This window comes from Lepidochelys olivacea, assembly GCF_965140295.1.
Source record: "Lepidochelys olivacea isolate rLepOli2 genome assembly, chromosome: 1".
Taxonomy (NCBI): Eukaryota; Metazoa; Chordata; order Testudines; family Cheloniidae; genus Lepidochelys; species Lepidochelys olivacea.
In genome coordinates this window covers 276722357-276737863 of record NC_140411.1, presented here as the reverse complement: position 1 = coordinate 276737863, position 15507 = coordinate 276722357, and positions in this window count along the sequence as shown.

Genomic DNA, 15507 nt, shown 5'->3' with positions numbered 1-15507 from the left:
TCAGGGTGACAAAGTAGGTCACAGCTACCTCTCTGGCCCCTCTGTGCTTTTAGGTAAACATTGGATACTTTGCTAGGTGCATATAAACCTTTAGAGACTTTGATCTGCAAACCTCACTCAACAGCCACCTGTGGCTTCATAACACTTCCCAAGAGGGCCTGAATTTCAAAAGTGCTGAGAACCCCCAATTTTAGCTGAAACCCGTGAGAACTGTAGGTGCTCAGCACCTTTGAAAATCGGGCCATAAAAGGGGGCTGTTAGGAAGGGAGAGTGGCCAGAAGAATAGAAAGGGACAATGCAATACCGCACTGACCTCCAACATAGTGTAGCTTTTTGGCTGAAAGAAAAGGAGGACTTGTGGCACCTTAGAGACTAACCAATTTATTTGAGCATAAGCTTTCCTGAGCTACAGCTCACTTCATCCGATGCATCTCACGAAAGCTTATGCTCAAATAAATTGATTAGTCTCTAAGGTGCCACAAGTACTCCTTTTCTTTCTGCAGATACAGACTAACACGGCTGTTACTCTGAAACCTGTCTTTTTGGCTGACTTTGTTAAAGGGGAAATAAGCATGTGTTAAAGTTGTTGTTTGTTCCAAAAACCTGGGCACTAATGCGTAAAGAGGATTAGTAATAAAGCTGTGAAAGGGGAAACATGGGTCTCATTGACTTCAATGGGCTTTCACTGGGGATTACAGTGTAGAAAGGCAAACCTATTAAAGCAGAAAGCAGTATAAATAGGGAACTGATGGTGGAGGGTACTGGAGGCAGGGGAGAATGAACCTTTGCCCTGTAGCTTGTACAGTTATTTGCACCATTACTGAGTAGGTGTAAAATGTTTCCATTCTGAGTTCATTGCATTTTACACTCACTTTATAGTACTGCAAAGGACTATACCAAGCTGTAGGTGTAGTGGTTAATCAGGCATCCTGAATTTAGCCCTGTCCCACTTCTGCTGGTGTTTGTATTAAACAAGAGGAGTAATCAGGTAGGGTGATGGGTTTATCTAGAAGGGGCTTTGTCATTTTTGACATTGGAATAAAACACTCCCTTTCCCTACTAAGAGATAGTCACATCAGCCTGCAATAAATAAAGCTAGAGCCCATTCCATGGTTTACCTATTACTGGCAGCCCTGGGAATGCCCCACATACTTTCAGTTCAATCCCAGGTCTGTAAACTCCCTGAGCTGTGACTACAAAGAGGAACTGGAGTCACAGCTTGTTTGGGTGGGTTAAATTAACACACACACACACACAGGAAAAAAATCCCTCAGATTCCTGAGGCTGCTGCCAAGAGAAGTTTCATGAAGCAGGATCTACTCTGGGTATTAGGTGCCTGATCCAAAACCCACTGAAATCAATGGGAGTCTTTACACTGACTTTGGGTCCAGACTGATATGCTGTAGGTGGGGATTTCCTCACCTTTAAATGGTGACAAATATTTTCCAAATCCCCTGAGATGTCTGCAAGACAGTCTTGGCACAGAACTACTATTCCACTGCTGAGAATTTCTTAGAGTAAAATAGGTATTAAAATAAAGGGTTTTTCCCTCCCTCTTTCCCTTGTTGGCAAAGGTAACATTAAACAACTTTATCTGCTGTATATTGCAATGTGAAGCATTCTAATATTGCTCACTTACTTTTCTCCTCATTACAAAGATAAATGGGAATTGGGAAACATCTACAGCTGTTCTTACACTTCCAAATTAATCAGCAGTCACCTCACAGTATCAATTGATTGTAACTATTAAAGTATGATGTGATGTAGTGGCCTACTTGTTCCTTTTTTACCTGCAATTGCCAGATAAACTTAATCAAATGGATGGGCCTCGGGAAACTTAATGCTGTTATGCAAATAAATCACAAAGCAGATTTTAAAATAAATCTTCAGGGTAAATTTTATATACCCACACTTCATTGTGAAAACCTCTAAAGTTTCCATTTTCATTTTAATGGCATGAATTTGAGGAAAGACTCCTGCAATAACAACTGTACATTTCCATCCAAGTTTGAAATAACAGACCTTACCCTTTGCACACTTTCTGAAATGAGATTGAAAATATTTGTCTAGTTTACTTTAGAGAGGAGGCAAGTAAGAGGGGTCATGATAGGTATACAAAGTACCAGATGAGATGGGAGTTTCAACTGACTATTTCTAAAATGTAAGAAGAGGAAACATACAATGAAACTGAAAGGAAACAAATTTCAGACTGATAAAAAGAAATAGTTTTCTCACACAATGTACAATTAACCCATGGAACTCATTGTCACAAGATATCACTGAAGACAAAATGCTTAGCAAGATTTTTTTTTTTAATAGAAATTTATATCAACAAAAATAATACATATCGGGGATTCTCACAAGAAAATTTTGTGGCTACACTCTGAGGCCACCAACTCTTGCTGGTGCCCTATCTGACAGTTTTTCTTAAAATACTTAATTATCTTTAGGAAAAAACAAATAAATATGCACATATACATGTCCAAATCATTGTAATTTATTTATGTAGAGTTTTTTGCAGACTCAATAATAAAAATAATGGACAGTTGTCTCTATTCTTTACTGCACCTAAACAGACTAGAAACACAAATAAGGTGCTTTGTATGTTTTGCTTTTTTTGTTAATTTTTTTTTTTAGACTTGCTAGCTAGTAAGTCTGCTACTATGAAAAGTGATATTTGTTAATATCACTTTTCACAGCAGACTTACTCATCCCCAGCAAGCTGGACAAAACAAAATGGACAAACAAAATGCTGGATGGGGAGGTGGGTTAGGAGGCAGGAGAGCCAGGGGTGATGGGGGACTGGAGGAGGCAGTGGTGGTCGAGTGACGGGGGAAGGTGGGAGTGAGGTGCTGGAGCCTGGGGTCCGGCTGTACAGCTGGGTATTGGAGGAGGCAGCAGGGGCCAGGGGCAGCGTAGGGAGGGGTGATCCTGTGGCCGGAGTCTGAAGTCCTGCTTCGGGTGGTCCAGGGACACGCAGCTCCCATTGGCCGGGAACGATGTACTGGGAGCCACGAACTGGGAGCCACGGGCGGCCATGCTTATGGATGGTCAATGTAAACAAACTGTCTCATGGCCCACCAGCGGATTATCCTGACAGGCAGCGTGCGGCCCATGGGCCGCAGGTTGCCCACCACTGGCTTAGGATATTAAAGGTAAAAAATTCAAAAGCACCCAAATCATTTAGGAGCCTCTCGTGGAACATTAATGGGACTTAGGCCTGGTCTACACTACAATAAAAAACTTTTCAGCTGCTCCTGTACTTCATAACCTTTCTGTCATCGAATGCATGAGATAGAATCATAGAATATCAGGGTTGGAAGGGACCTCAGGAGGTCATCTAGTCCAACCTCCTGCTCAAAGCAGGACCAATCCCCAATTTTTGCCCCATCCCTAAATGGCCCCCTCAAGGATTCAACTCACAACCCTGGGTTTAGCAGACCAATCCTCAAACCACTGAGCTATCCCTCAAAACTGATGCTAGTGTTAATTACTTTTCAGAGTAGTAGCTCATTCTAAAGCCCAATTACTGATGAATAAACTGCTTTTTATGAATAACGCAGCAATAAGTAATTTGAACAGACCATCTCATCATCTGTTTTCATTAGTGCAGCCACTTATTGTCATTTCAATATCGGTATAACTATGTTGCTCAGAGTGTGAAAAATCCACACCCCTGAGCAACGGAGTTATACCAACCTAACCCGCAGTGTAGACAGTGCTATGCCGATGGAAGAGCTTCTCCCTTTGTATCAACTCTAGCAGAGGTTGATTAAATTACACCTAAGGAAGAAGAGTATTTGTGGCACCTTAGAGACTAACACATTTATTTGAGCATAAGCTTTCGTGGACTAAAACCCACTTCATTGGATGCATGCAGTGGAAAATACAATAGGAAGATATATATATACACAGAGAACCAAACACCTACAAGATCTCTATCAAGCGTTCTTACAACTACAATACCCACCTGGTGATGTGAAGAAACAGATTGACAGAGCCAGAAGAGTACCCAGCAGTTACCCACTACAGGACAGGCCCAACAAAGAAAATAACAGAACGCCACTAGCCATCACCTTCAACTAAAACCTCTCCAGCGCATCAAGGATCTACAAGCTATTCTGAAGGATGATCCCTCACTCTCACCGAACTTGGGAGACAGGCCCGTCCTTGCTTAGGAACAGCCCCCCAACCTGAAGCAAATACTCACCAGCGACAACACACCCACAACAAAAACACTAACCCAGGAACTTATCCTTGCAACAAAGCACGTTGCCAACTCTGTCCACATTCAGGGGACACCATCATAGGACCTAATCACATCAGCCACACTATCAGAGGCTCGTTCACCTGCACATCTAACAATGTGATATGTGCCAGCAATGCCCCTCTGCCATGTACATTGGCTACGTAAAAGAATAAATGGATACAAATCAGACATCAAGAATTATAACATGCAAAAACCAGTTGGAGAACACTTCAATCTCCCTGGTCGCTCGATTACACACCTAAAAGTCACAATACTACCACATAAAAACTTCAAAAACAGACTCCAAGGAGAAACTGCTGAATTGGAATTAATTTTCAAACTGGACACCATTAAATTAGGCTTGAATAAAGACTGGGAGTGGATGGGTCATTACACGAAGTACAACTATTTCCCCATGCTTATTTTCCCTCCTGTTGTTACTCACAGCTGAATGGGCCATCCTGATTATCAATACAAAAGGGTTTTTTTTTCCTCCTGCTGATAATAGCTCACCTTAACTGATTGCTCTCATTATAGTGGGTATGGCAACACCCATTTTTTCATTTTCTCTGTGTATATATGTATCTTCCTACTCTATTTTTCACTGCATGCATCTGATGAAGTGGGTTTTAGTCCACGAAAGCTGAAGCTCAAATACATTTGTTAGTCTCTAAGGTGCCACAAGTACGCCTCGTTCTTTTTGCTGATACAGACTAACACGGCTACCACTCTGAAACCTAAGGAAGAAGCTCCCCTATTGGTTTAGTGGTGTCTTCATTGAAGCACTCTAGCAGCACAGCTGCATCACTACAGTGTTTTAAGTGTAGCCATGCCCTTAGTTTTTGGGTATATTTTCAAAAGTGTCTAAGGGCATGGCTACATTTGCAGATGTAGAGCGCTTTGAGTTAAACCCACCTTTGGAGAGCTCAGTAGGGAAAGCGCTGCAGTCTGTCCACAATGACAGCTGCAAGCGCACTGGCGTGGCCACATTTGCGGCACTTGCAGCGGCATTGGGAGCGGTGCATAATGGGCAGCTATCCCACAGAGCACCTCTTCCCATTCTGGTGCTGTGGCTTGTGGGAAGGGGGAGGGGAACGCGGGGCAGTTTGGGTCCTGTCCCAATGCCCCGTGATGCATCGGTTTGAATCCCAGCAATCCCTCTGCTTCCGTCCACATTTGGCACCATCTTTCAACGTTTTTTATACTGCGCGCTCCGTCTTCCCTTTCAGTCTGCAGGAATGGAGACCGAACTGCTGAGGAGTATGCTGATGAGTCTTTCCAGTACGTCACGTTTGGCAGTCGAGTTATTCCTTATGATCCAAAGTGACAGTGAGGGCTCCGATGACGATATTGACTCGAGTAACACATATGTCACGAGTTTGCTTGTGGCATTCACGGACATGCTCACCACTGTGGAACACTGCTTTTGGGCTTGGGAAACAAGCACTGAGTGGTGGGATCACATCGTCTTGCAAGCCTGGGATGACAAGCAGTGGCTGCAGAACTTTCGGATGAGAAAAGCCACTTTCATGGGACTGTGTGAGGCGCTCGCCCCCACCCTGTGGAGCAAGGGAACGAAATTGAGAGTGGCCCTGATGGTGGAGAGCTGCCCTAGTGCTCCTCATGCTGCTGGCAGATCCTCTTTTCACTGTCCCGCCACTCCTGCACTTTATGATTTTCATTACTGCATTACTTCATGCAACATGTCTTCCTTGCTTCTACATGGCCTCTTTCTGATTCTTTGGAGTCTTTCGGCCGGTGATAACACGGATGGCTGAGATCTCAAGGTTACATCTGTAAAGGCAAAATGCAACACTTAACAGAGGCAGCATTGTTCACACCAGACAGAGCAATGATTCCCCCGTACTTAAGGGGAAGCACAGTCTACACAATAGCATAATTTGCCCAGCCCAAAGCGAGTGCATATAACCCACGGGAGCAAAAAAATGATGAGTAAGCACAGGGTCAGGCATGACTGATTGTTTCATGGCTGTCCTGTCCTCTGGATTTCTATGCCTTGGGGAGAGCCAACAGCAGCAGGGGGCCCCTATACTGAACACTGTCCCCACATTTTCCACAGGAATTCGTCCTGGAAGATATCTCGCTGCTGAGGGTGACCTGGGAAGCAAGGGAGGGTCTTCTACTACAATGTGGCTTCCACCCTGGCCCATATGCAGCTTGCTTGTGTGCAGCAATGGTCCCCCCCACCCTCACGGCACAGTGGCGCGGAGAAGTTAGCCTTACTGGGACAAGGACCACAGTGGCTCTCCTGAGAAACCTGCGCAAGCTCATTGGCCAAGTTCTGGATGAGACCTTTGAAGTGATCACTGAGGCCGATTACCACAATGTGAGAGAGCACCCCAATGCCCTATTCTGCATCTAGGCATGCATGCAGCCCTAACCCTCCTCACCCCAATAGCCTGCACCCCAACTTCCTTCCCAAAATAAAAGCCACTTACCGGGAACCTCCTCTGGTGTTTGTCCTTCCCCAAGCACCGGCTGCCACGACTGGCTACCTTCCTCCTGGTCTGAGAACAGCTCCTGGCTGCATGCATCTGGGGATTCCAGGCTGTCTTCCTCTGCCTCAGCACCCTCGCTCCCACTTTGCTGCTCCTACTCCTCCTCCTGTCTTGTTGAATCGGGCTCTGAGGTGTCCATGGTGGTACTCAGAGTGGAGGTGGGGTCGCCCCCAAATATTGCATCCAGCTCTTTGTAGAAACAGCAGGTCTCAGGGGCAGCACCGGAGCGGCTGTTTGCATCATGGACTTCGTGGTAGGCATTCCGCAGCTCCTTCACTTTAATCCTGCACTGCAGATCATACCGATCATGGCCCCTTTCCATCATGTCCCTTGATATCTGCCTGAAGGTATCGTAATTCCTATGGCTGGAGCGCAGCTGGGTCTGGACAGCTTCCTCCCCACAAACATTGATGAGGTCCAGCACCTCAACACTGCGCCATACTGGGGCTTGCCTGGTGCGTGGAGGCATGGTCACCTGGACAGATTCGCTGAGAGCACTCCACGCCTGGCTGAGCAAACAGGAAGAGGATTTTCAAAATTCCCAGAGAATTTAAAGGGCAGGTCTGACAGTTGGTCACCTGAGGGCAGGGCAGTAGAGTTCAAAGTGATGACCAGAGTGGCTAGAACAGGCATTGTGGGACACTTCTGGAGGCTGATCAGAGGGCACTAACAGACCAGGTGCACACTGGCACCGTGGCGCTCCAGCCAGGGTGCACAAAACGTTATTTCACTCGCCGAGGTGGAGTACCAGGAGCGCTCTAGCCGCAGAGTCAGAGCGCTCTATGTGCCTTGCCAGTGTGGATGGGTAGTGAGCTAGTGCACCCGGGGCTCTTTTAATTAGCTGTAACTCTCAAGTATAGCCAAGCCCTAAGTCACCAGAGCCTAACTAGACCAGACAAATCACTAGCAAATATACTGCAGGGATCAATCCTTCACTGTCAAGAAGATGGACTAGATATGACCTATTGAGTCTTGTCAATCTCTAATTTATGTGTCTGAGTTGTATGTGGTGCTACATAATTTGCTTTATCCTCTTCCTAAGGCCAGATGTTCCATCTGAGAAATCCACTTGCCAGGTATTATGAGAGACAGAAATGCCCTTGGCTGTGCTGTTATCAACTGACCTTGAAACTTTTAGAACGGTAGAGTCAAAACACTACTGTCGGTTTCACTGCACTGGAGGTCAGATTTTCTAATTTATTTACAGTCATTCACTTGTATATTAAGGCCCTGATCCTTCACTCCTTGCTCAGGTAACACCCCCATTAGCTTCAATTAAAAGGATGCAGGAATACACTCTGCATGTGAATTTATTTCTGTCCAGGTATTATATCATATGGAGATTCCTGTTGAGGAATCTCTTTTAATTTTATGTAAAGTGAAGTGAGAGATAGATATAGTAACTGTTTCAATGCAGCATTGTCTTGCTTTGTGCCTATAATGAGGCTTAGGATTTAATGTATTTTATGATGCATTAATTTCCTGTTTATAAGGAAATTCTGTTTGTGAGATGGTACTGATCAAGTGGAAGGCAACTCACCACTCTGAAATCAGTTGAGCCCTATGCAATTTAAATTGAACAGTTACAATATAACACAATGAAAATATGAGCCTCTGCCTGACATACTTTTAGGTGCATTCAGTAAACTGAATTTTAATGCATTGTCAGTTCAGACCTCATTTTACTCCAGAAGTTTCTTAGTGCAATCAACAGCCACAACTCAGCCCTAATTGTTTCATTCAGCAGTTCACTTTACAAAGCTTTTCTAGTTTGTGGACAGAATTGTCCATTTCCTCAAGATGCATTGAAAATCTTATGCAATTTTCATCTTATCTATAGCTGATCTAATAGGACAAAACCATGTAAATATTTCACAAGTAAGTAAGACAAATGTTAATCATGCCGCTTAGTGCAAGACTGGAAGGAGCTCAGATATTGCAATGATTAGGACTATATAGGACTGGATATAATCCAATTTGCTGTTATTCATTGGGTCGTATTATTCATTCAAATAGAACTGGTTGCAAAGATTTGAAAACGTTATTTTCTCTTTCAGCTAAAAAAAAAATAGTGGCAGCACAGATTATTGATCAAATCATTAGACAGCATGTGGACAGCCGCCAGTTTATTTAGGAAAATGTTTGCAAATCACATCATCTTCACAGATTTGGCAAGAATAATGTATTGCCTGAAAATTTTTACCAGAGGTGCACTATTCATTATTGACTAATAGTTATTGGTTATTCTTTTGTGTTAAAATACAACAACAACAAAAAGAAACTTTTATCCTAGTCATGAGTAGAAAATGCTATATAAATTAGATGAGTAATCACCTACCATGAATACTGAAAGTTAATAGTGTGTGAACACTTGTTCATAGAAGCTATTTAGTGAATACTTATAAATAACAAAAAGACAAGGTGAGTGATGTAATCTTTTATTGGACCAGTTTCTGTTGGTGAGAAAGACAAGCTTTCAAGCTTACACAGAGCTCTTCTTCTTCTCTCTCACCAACAGAAGTTGGTCCAATAAAAGCTATTGCCTCACCTACCTTGTTGCTCTAATACCTTGGGACCAATGTGGCTACACCACTGCATATATGAATAACACACTCAGAGAAATCCAGCTCAATTTGCAAATGGTTCACAAACAGAAGAAAGGCCAGAATTCTTCATATAGAGTGTTCATAATAAATAATTCAGCCAATGCTTATCTGGACAACATCATCACACTCACAAATGTTATTTATTTGAATATTGCCATTTCCTATTTTAAAGTGTGCTCCAGTTCTGCAAACACATATATCTACTCTTCATTTTAAGCATTTGAGTAGTCCTAATTAAATGCACGGGACTACTCCTGTGTTTAGAATTAAGAATGTGTGCAAGCGTTTTCAGGACTGGGCCTATATTGTGATTAGAACATGGGAATGTGGGAGTCAGGAGCCTTCCTTCACTCTATTCTTCTATACTTCACCACCGACATGCCACATTACTTTTGACAATTCACTTGCAGTCTGATCCTGCACCCACCATGGTCAATCAATTTCTTTTACCAGTGTAGCTTGTTTCACTCAAGTGGATGGGGGTGGAATAAACTATCCAGGTAAGAGATTTGCTGATATAAACTCTGTCCACACTAGGAGTGCTTTGCCAGTATAGTATACTGGTATTCCTATGCTGGTAAAGTGTTCCTCATGTAGACATGGCCTTGATTAATTGATGTTTGTAAAACATTGAAATCTTTCATTGAAAGGTTGTATGTAAATACAAAATATGATTATTATTATTATGCAAAACAATATGCTTTCATTTCTGTGTCCATTGGGTTTCTACTTAAGTTATCTATGTTGCAAATTATTGTTTTCTCATATTTGCTGTTGTGACATGTCTTCTTATTACCATATTGTCTGTACTGTAATGGTTGCTTTTTAATCCCTAAGGATTTTCTTGAATGCTGTACATTCATTCATGGATAGACACTGAATCCGTGGGTGAGCCAGGGCTGGGGAAAAAATGGTGGTGCTGAGCACCCACCGGCAGCTCTCCATGATCAGCACCTCCCGCTTCCGCCAGTGCCTCCTGCCCACCGGCTGCCCCACCAATGATTGCCTCCCCCACCCTCCCAGCGCCTCTTGCCTGCCATGATCAGCTGTTCCATGGCGTGCAGGAGGTGCTGGTAGCAGAAGAGGAAGAGCGAGGGTGGGAAGAGGCGGGGCCTTGGGGGAAGGGGTGGAGTGGGGCCAGGGCCTGGGCCGGAGCCAGGGGCGTGCACCCCTGGCACATTAGAAAATTGGTGCCTCTGCATGCACGTCTCACCATACAGATGTGCAGTGCACATCATTTCTTAGGTAAAAAGGTTTTAGGTAAAAGGCTTGGAAGTTTCTGGGTGGGCATAGAACCTATTTGGAGTGTCATGATATGTTCACATAATGATGGCGACACAACTCTGTTAATTCTTACTTTGCATACTCAAAGAACTCCTGAGCGTACGGTAGGATGCATATCTAGCTATTAGGCTTAACAGTGATTTTCAAATGCAGTAGTGCCAACCCCAAATGTTCAAAAATAATGAGTCCGGCTCACCAAAAATCATGAGATTGGCTTTAGAATCATGAGATTATGTAAAAAGAATAGATTTGGGGTTCTTTTTATTTGCCTCCTATTTTTGAGCCTTTAGGGTGCACTGGGGTCACATTTTGGAGCTTTCTCCACAGGCATGGGGGCTAGAAACTTACTTTTTCTTTAAGGATGAAGCCTGAAATCATGACCTAGCCACTTGACACCAGGAGCTGAGGCTTTAAGGAAACCAATAATTATCGTGACAAAATCATGAGCATTGTCAACGCTGCAAATGATAGAACCATACATGTCCAAATCAAGCTCATTCCTTATGCAACCGGAATTTAAATAAAACTTGTATTTCTGCCTGATGTTGGAAAAGGAATAGAAAGAAGAATGGGCATGAAAAAGAGCTATTAAATTAAGTAAAGGAAAATGTGTAAATAAATTAAATTAGTGGTTCCCAAGTTTATCCATCCTGTGGCCCCATGTTACAATAAAAAGTTTTGGGAGCCCCCTCTCATAAATTTTGGGACTCTCCATATAGATAACCATAAAGAAAGGGGCATGACTGAAGCCCTTGAAACAGGAAGACCATCCCTAGTTGAGAACATATTGGTCTGTCAAAGCTGAAGATCTCAGCATAATCTTACTGATCTGAAAACATTTCTTTCCAGCAATAAAGACATGCTGCACGTCTATTGTGCACAGATGAAATATTCCTTAGTATTTTTAGCTCAAAAATCTTTCCACAGCTCTCTGATGTTTAAATAACTAGCAGAAGTGAAATTGTCTCTCAAATACAAAGAAAATAACAGCACAATGATCTGAAAGACTTAGGACGGTAGAAGGAGAGACAAAGTATAATGTATTCAAAACTTTCACAGTGTGCCCTCCAGTTCCTCCTGAAGTGATACAATTTAACCAATGCCATATGAGACAGCTCATGTTACCTACAATTATCATATGTGAGGGGAAACTGAGGCATATCTACATGCATGTCTGAATATCATGAGAAAGAGTGGAATTCACTCGACTGAATTCAGGCAGATTTCATTTCTCCTTCTCAAGAACTGTAGACAATCATTCTCATCAGTTCAGTCGAACAACAATTTAAGTGTTCTGTTAAAGCAACAGTTTCTCACTCTGGAACTGTTTCAGTTTACCAAACAATATCAAAGCATGACGGTTGGGGAGGAGTGGGGAATGTATGTATATACTATAGTATACGGCAAAGAGATTATCCACTCCTCCTCCCCCCCCCCCACTCACATATATACATATATTCGGTACTGATATCATCTAATTACATTTCAATAAAAAACAGTGCATGTTTTAGTGGCTGTATCATGGATACTGGAGGCAACTGAAAGGTAAAATCACTGAGGTTATTTTGGAAAATATGTAATTATTGGTGTGGAAGAAATGCAGTCCTGAATGGGCACTTCTCTAGGAAACTCTGAGATGGAAGCAAAAGAAAATAGGTGAATTTTTCCCACCAGTGAATCAAGGGTGTCAACCTTCCCCGCCCTCTCTACCCCCCCCCCCAAACCCCAAACAACCCTGAAAACACTTAATTGTCCTTTACTGACACTCTGAACTCACATTTTACAACATTCGTTTGATGTCTGAGTGAAGGACACCTCCTTGTGGAGATCTCACCCCTTCTATCCAGAAAGGGGCTCTGCTGCCTCAGTGGGACCATTTTCTCTTCCTCCAGACCCAGGAGCGCTTTCTCAGTGCAGACCAGGGTCCACAATTGGGGAGGGGCAGGAGGCTGAGCAGAACAGTGGCATGGAAGGGGCTGGTGGGAAGGCAACAGCCATCATCTTCTGTTCAGACCCATGGACCATAACCAGAGAAGGGTTACACAGATGTGATTCAATTGAAGTCACAATGCCCCCAAGTCTGAGGGGAGGCCTTGCTCCCACTTCTGTGGGGGGAAGGGTAACTCCTCTATGAAATTCAGGATTCCACACTTTCCTTGTAGCACCTGCAGAGCATGGTTCCAAAACAATGTCATAGGACACTGTCAAACAGATAATATGAAAGTAAACCTGCTTTAATGAGATGAATGCAGCTGGGTGCATTTCTCCCCTTATTTTGCATCTGTCTAATTATTTCTGCTCCCTGGGTAGAAGTCTTTACCAATTATTTGATACTTATTCTCCTCTCATTTACCTGTAGCTTCTGCTATTCTCACTCCAGGACATTTAGCAGTTTGCTTCTCTTCTCTGTAGCTACTAACCCCATCATCTTTGGTGTCATCCACAGAATTGATTGCAGCTGTATTTACAGATACAAAAGACAAAGCAGATACACAGTGTGAATAGAGGTTAGTTAGTTTGTTCTTTTATTGGACTGCATCTAATAGGAAGAACCACTGTTTGATTACCTGCAGCTGCTTTTTGCCACTGTGAAAGAAGGTGGTGTGTGGGCCTGAGAGTGCTGTGCAGACGATGGTCTGAATGCTACTAAGATATGACAGGATCCCCACCCTGGCTGACATGTTTGAGGGGCTGTACATATTTTTCCTAGGTCATGAGGGTCAGAGATTTTTTTTTTTTAAAAGGGACTTCAACAAACAAAGTGAACCTTACAGAAAAAGAAACAATTACCTCCTAGAAAGCCTCCCAGGGCAGGTTCTTCTGCAAACGAAAGAAACACTTCCAAATAGGAAATGAAATAGGAATGAAAATAACTGATTTTGAGATTCAGCTATTAGAATGCTTACTATTCCCACTATGCAACATTTTAATGTAACAGTAGGGGAAAGCTGCAGACATAGCAAGAATCTGGAGGAAAGGAAACAAAGGACCAATGGGAAAAGAACAGGTGGCTCAATCTCACTTCGAACAAAATAAAACTACTCCAGGGTTCTGGATCAATGGTTCCTGACCCCAGTACATTTGAAAACGAGATGTCTAGAAGATACAGATGAATATGGAAGGGGGAACGTGGAAGCAAAAGAGATTTTGAACTACTTTAGTGTTCATGCCTGATTAGTTGCTAGTAGTGGGATAGAACCAGAGGCAGAACGGAGAAAGGTTACAGCATAACAGAACCCTAAATTATTCCCTGGGGATTTACAATCAAGAGAGAACCAGGATAAAAACTAGATGATCACATCCTTTAGTGGCAGTAAAACTGACAATCACTGACTCACTGGGGGACCCCCCACCCCGCCATCACTGTACATTTCAGTTGTGTAAGAATATGGGAATTATATTGTTGGAGAAACCCATGTCAGAGAGGAGACACTATATATGATTTCCATTCACAGAACTTTCTGAAAAAAAAAATAGCACATCCAGGGAGTAAACTTAGCTAATGATTGGTCTTTATACAGTGGGTATTTGTGATCCTCTGTAACCATAATATGAATGAATAGCACTGACTGTAAAATAGGAAAACTTTATTTTAAAAAAAAACATTCTTACTTAGTAAGCCAGAATTATAGGAAAGAAAAAGCTTTCAATAATAGGCAAAAGTTTGCGTTAAAGTACCAACAATAATCCAAGAACTAACTCGGGGTGTGTTTCTTCATATTTATACATTTGTGACAACAGTGCTAAAAGTTTACAGTGGTGCAAAATGGGAATTCATACAGAAGAAGTCTGACCTAAGACTGCCTTGGGTGGCAGGATGTTTTAAATACGGTGTACTTTTTAACTACATGGAATATATTTCAACAGTATGTAAAAGTGTGTAGCACGTGGGGGGGGGGGAGTATATAATTGATCAGTGTCATTGCCTTTGCTTTTAAAGGAAACAATTTCCTCTTCAGTGCTGCGCAAAAGCAATCATCGTCTGAGATGCAATCATTCAATGAGTGTGTTGCTGGCATGTGGACTACGTGTACCAGTCCTTAAACAAATCCCCACAGATCAAAATGTGCTGCACTATAATATATGTATTCTCTGCCTTCTGCAGATGGAACATTTGTCTTTGAGAAAAGTCACATTGTAAAGAAATAATGTGCTCCAGGCTAATGTGATTCTGTAGCATTTCACCTCAGTCCTGATGCTAAAATAATATTAGCCTCTCTCACCCTTCCACTGCTTCAATTATTCTTTACATTTATAGTGATGGTGCTGAGGATAAAAATTATAGGGAAAGCCTGCAAACACAAATGAGAAATACTTCACCAATCCAGTTTGCATACAATATGAATTTCTATTAACTCAGATCAATATACTTCTGAGTTTTCTACAAGGCTCTTAAAGCTTGACTACCAACAGGGAGAGAGTGATTTTTCTCATACTTCCATTGCGCCCCCTAATGGAAGCAACTACACCAGCCAAAAAGAAACACTTCAGCTCCAGTTTAAAGAAAGCAGCTACACAATATATATCACTTGAACCTTGACCCGCCTACATTTGTACTTTCTGTGCGTCGGGGTTTTTTAAAATGTATTTACCGGCAGTTTTTACCCACCTACAATCTGTTCTCATGTCCTCGAGGGTGGGATTGGGGGGAAATCCCTATCAATATTGTACAACACTGGTGCAAATGTAATTTCGATATCATGGGGCTAGTTTTCATTGCCCCCTATAGCACACTTAAACTTTCCTACATTCTATATGTATACTATATAATTTAGGACAAACGAAGTAGCCTAAAGTCTAGCTATTAGTGTATCCTAAATTAAAAAAAAATCTATGGAAAATATACTTA